The 5,052-nt window shown below is 40.2% G+C and overlaps 1 non-coding gene across 1 annotated transcript; it reads left to right on the top strand.

Annotated features, from left to right (window-relative positions):
- The first annotated feature begins 4,436 nt into the window (after positions 1-4,436).
- Positions 4,437-4,546, top strand: LOC112132554 (U6 spliceosomal RNA). Its single transcript, XR_002914302.1, has one exon. It is a non-coding gene; the product is annotated as a U6 spliceosomal RNA (small nuclear RNA).
- Positions 4,547-5,052: the final 506 nt, after the last annotated feature.

The following is a 5,052-nucleotide window of genomic DNA, read 5'->3' as shown; positions in this document are numbered from 1 at the left end:
CATTTTCAGGCAGGCTCCCTCACCCCTTCTGGAGAACATCAGCTACTCTAGGCTTACAGTCTACAGTTTAACAATCCCAGGGAAAAAAACAAGACTCTTTTTCAATATTTCCAGCAAAAGTCCAGGCATTGATGCCAGTTGGTGCAGCTTGGTCATGTGCCCATCACTGGTTGGGCCAATCACTGTGCCTAGAAGGACATGCGGTCACATCATGACCTCGCCTCTGACACCTGTAGGAGGGATGAGAGCTCGTCTTTACAGGACTGAATTGAGAGTGGGAGGGTTTAGCTCTCCAGAGGAAAACAGGTGCACTGTTACTCAAGGAAGGAGTGTTGGGAAGGTGAAACAAGTGTTCACTCACCCAGTGGCCTAGGAAGCCACTTCTGCCATAAAATTGCAATATGGGTAAATGCTGGAGCTCTGAACACAGGCAGGGGTGGGCTTGAGTCCTTATGACTTATTAGTATGAGCTCAGTGAATGATTTCACTCCTTTAGGCCTCAGGTTTCTCACTGTAAAGTGAGGATATTGCCTTCTTTGTGGGTATACTGGGAGAGTGAAATGAAACAATATTAAATATTCATTCAAAGCTAAAACTAATAGTACCTTTTCCCAACCTCCCCTAGCACCTTCAGCTTAGATTAAACTGAAAGTCGGTTTTGTCGTCTTTCTTCATAACTATTTCCCCATTCTTTATAGAAAGCAGGCACCCTTGTATACAGTTGCCATAGTGTCAACATTTGTTGAATAAATGAATGAATGATGATAAAATTAATAAATTTCTGGAGAATTCCTACTTTTCAAATATCAGCTCCCAAGCCCTAGCAAACAGAATGAATTATCCCCTCCTGTGTGTCTGCTGGTATTTTTAATTAACTCCTCTTCCAGCTCTTATCAGCCAGAATGTGAACCGGGACTGTGTGTGACTCAACTCAAGCTCCTACTGCCTAGCACCCAGCCCAGTTTATGTTGCTGAATAAAAAAGATCAACTAGTCCAAACGCCTCACTTTGCAGATGTTCCAACAGAGCCCCAGAGAGGTTAATTTGCCAAAAGCCTCACAACTTACCAAGTGATCCATGACTTCTAGTCTATTCTTTGTTCTACTTCATACTCAGGACTCTGTTTTTTCATGCTGCCATGAGCAATGCACGCTGCCAGGAATAAAGCGAAGTTCTTGGTCCTCTAGAAAGGAAAGGGCAACTTCAGTATGAAAAGTCATCATCCTTAAAGAGTGGCATCAAGTACCAAATGTGAGTGTAAGGGTCATTCACTTGCTTCATAACACATATAAACACATTTTTAGTTTCAACATTTTCGTTTTAATTTTTGTTTTTGCAGCCTTCGCTTCTTTCCAATAACTCAGGCAAGGCTCAGCCATTCCTACCCATCCTTCCCACACATGCACACCCAATTCCCAACTATGGTTGGAGGAGGCCAACAGGCCTTATTCGGGCTGGAGACTGAATGCTAAGCCCACAGCAATGGGTTGTTAACCTCCTCACACTATGCCATCCCTTTTTCTGTCTGAAGGAAGAGGTCCCAGCAGGTTCTAAGCTAGCATCTCCCCTTCTCTGACTGCTCCTAAACCCAGTTTCCCAAAGTCCACGTGCCTTGCCCAGTTAAATTCCATTCAAATGGGATCCACCAGAAACACATTCAAGATTATTTATGCTATTTTCCTTACTAGAGACTATGAAAAGACATTTCTCTTATTTATTTACTAATTCGACAAACATTTTAGCAGCTACCTGTACTATGTGCCAGGCACTGAGCGTACCAGAACAAATAAATGAATCATGAAGAATGTATGCAGGGCTAAGGCAACTATGTAATCCCTTAATAGTTTTTGTATCAAAATCCCCAAAGCAGAACTTTCTCATTCACCAAACTCTCCTCGCACCCCTCCCCCACAAACACCAATGTTCAACTCAAAGAAATGTTTTGCAGAGCATGTCGTTAATAGCTTCTTAATTAAGAGGAAAGATTCAAGGTAAGCTGAATCTTTTGGCTGGCAAAAAGGTGTTTTTCTTATAAAAATAAAAAAAAACCAGCAGGTAGGTCTCTCATATCGATAGAAAGAAGGTTGATGGTGATGTATTCACTGCTTCCTTAATACCAGGAGGAAGGGCTGAATCTAAATTCAAAGTACGTGGAATGTTTTGATGTGAGAAGAAAGCAAAACATGTAAGACTCCATCAAAAATCCCGTTTGGAGGAGCTCAGAGGAGCAAGACATTTCTCCAAGACTCAGGTGCACAGCTAACATAGCTGAATGAATTAACTCGGCTATGCATATTTTTCTTCCTCTCTTATTCGTAATGAATTCATTCATTTTGAAAATTTAATGACCCTAACTTAGTAGTGTTAAGCCAGGCTTCTCGAATGTTCCCTAGTATTCCAAAGCTCCTTCTTTGCTAATTGTAAAAAAGTTTCCTTTTCAATTTATAAAAAGAGACATCTTAGCTTCTCATTTGTGCAAATATGTAATTTTTGAGTGAGGAAACTGAGACCCACAGTGATTTGCTTAAAAGTACACATCTAATTAGCTCTAGATCCAAGGACCCAAGCCTCTTAACTACAAATTGAGAATTACACTTAAAGAAGTCCATTCGATAACTCTATTCCTTGAAATTTACATAATAGTCTACCAATTATTAAGGGTCTATTATGTACTAGGTACTTTACATATTTTTTCTTTTAAGCCTCAAGTAAAACCTCCAAGATAGGGGTCATTAATGGATGCTGTTGAAGTGTCTAAATAATACCATTATATAGCACTTAGGGTGTACTGAATACTTCCTACATATTATCTCCAATTTTCACAAAAACCCTGCAAAGTATCATCAACCCTGTTTTATAGATAAGAGACCTGGGTCTCTGAGGGATAAAGCAACTTGCTAAGCTCACGCAGCTAGGACATGAGTAGGGCTGGATCCAGATCTCAAAGCCTGTGTGCTACCCCTGAAATGTTGCCCATGTAGGCAGCCATAGACCTATCTCAGCCCAAATAAATAGCATCAAGGACTCTTTCTCTCAGCGGGCCTATCGTACACCGTAGAAACACTCCCCAGCATGAGGTAGCTAACTACAGTGATGGTGCAACTGATAAGGTAGGTGACCCTTCCAGGCAGGGCCAAGCTCTCAGCATAGTAGTGACATGTAAGGGGACCTTGCATTATGGTTCTATCTGGGCCTTGGCTTGTTAGAGTCTGCAATTTCATCCTAACATTTCATTTAGGGGTGGCCGGTATCCTTAAATTTTTTTTTAATTTTAGCTGTATCATAAAACAACAATCATATAATGATTATGATGATGATGATACTGATAACTACCATTTATTGAGTCCTACGTCATATGATGTGCTTTATGTACTTTGTCTCTAATTAATATGGAGATTGACTTACCTACCTAAAATGAAGCCCATTTCTCTTTCAGGACACATCCCCCTGTTGAATTGTGGTGTTTAAGAGAATTTTTCAGAACCGTTGCAGACAGAGGTGAGTTCCTATCTCCTTCTGCAATTACCCGCTGAATATCCTTGAGTGAAGGGTCATTGCCATAAAAATAACTTGCCAAAAGTTAATTTTCCTTGTACATAAGTCATTGTTTTAGTCTGTTCAAGCTGCTATAACAAAATGCCATAGGCAGAAATTAGTTACTCATGGTCCTAGAGGCTGGAAGTGCAAAGTCAAGACATTGGCAGATTTGGAGTCTGGTGAGGGTCTGCTTCCTGGATCATAGATGGCTGTCTTTTTATGTGTCTTCACATGGTAAAAGGGGTGAGGAATCTTTCTGGGGTCTCTTTTACAAGGGCATTTGCACTTTTAAATAAGGTTCCCATGTTGTTGCCAAACGTACAAAAATAGCAGAAAAGCTAAAATCAAAATGTTGGACTAAGATTAGATACAGGAAAAGATGTAGACAGGATGTAAAAAAACAAATATGTAGAGTCATGAATGGCTCAAAGTCAGACACGGCAGCATCACAAATAACAGTCTAAACACTGGTCATCTCTGGGATGTCTTCCACAGATTAATCTCACCCATTGCATACAGATGCTTCCATTTTATCTTAACATTTCGAGGTGATTCATTTTATTTTGAGGACCTACGTGCCATTCATTTACTTCCACAGCTGCACCAACATACACACACATACTCAAACATTAGTCTCAACCAAAAATTATATACACAAACAGACTGAAGCTGGGGATGCAGTCAGTCAGCCAGAAGTTGTTTGGTAAATTATCTATTCATTTGGAAGAAAAACAAAGTTAGATCCCTATCTCAAGCTACTGAATGAACAAAATTAAAACTCCAAAATATAAACATTAAAAAAAAACTATAAACATACCAGAGATGATACTTCAAGTTAGAGCAGCCTAAAAAGGTGGACAAATCCTTTCCCCGCAAAACAAATATAAAAGTATAAAGTTGTTTTGCTCACTTCAGCACTACGTGAACTAAAATTGGAATGATACAGAGAAGATTAGCATGGCCCCTGCACAAGGATGACATGCAAATTCATGAAGCATTTCATTTTAAAAATAAGTACAAAACTGTTTAAACAAGCGTTTTAGGACTTGAAATCAACCAAAAGCAAATAATAAACCAAAAAGAGTCTATTCATGAAATATGCCCAAATGTCATATAAGAACAGCTGGAGTCTGAACTTACTGATTATTTCCTTCTATTATCTCACATCTATAGATATAGATAGATCAGTAGAAATTATCCTTTCTGCAGTCAGGCAAGGTGGCTCACACCTGTAATCCCTGCACTGTGGGAGGCCGAGGCGGGTGGATCACCTGAGGTCAGGAGTTCGAGACCACCCTGGCCAACAATGATGAAACCCCACCTCTACTAAAAATACAAAAATTAGTGGGGCATGATGGCAGGTGCCTGTAATCCCACCTACTTGGGAGGCTGAGGCAGGAGAATCACTTGAACCCAAGAGGCGGGGGCTGCAGTGAGTCAAGATAGCACCACTGCACTGTGGGCGACAAGAGCAAAACTCTACCTCAAAGAAAAAGAAAGAAATAAGAAGGAAAA

This window comes from Pongo abelii, chromosome 11 (genome assembly GCF_028885655.2).
Source record: "Pongo abelii isolate AG06213 chromosome 11, NHGRI_mPonAbe1-v2.0_pri, whole genome shotgun sequence".
Taxonomy (NCBI): domain Eukaryota; kingdom Metazoa; phylum Chordata; class Mammalia; order Primates; family Hominidae; genus Pongo; species Pongo abelii.
The sequence above is the reverse complement of the archived record's forward strand: the minus strand, read 5'-3'. Positions and strand labels throughout refer to the sequence as shown.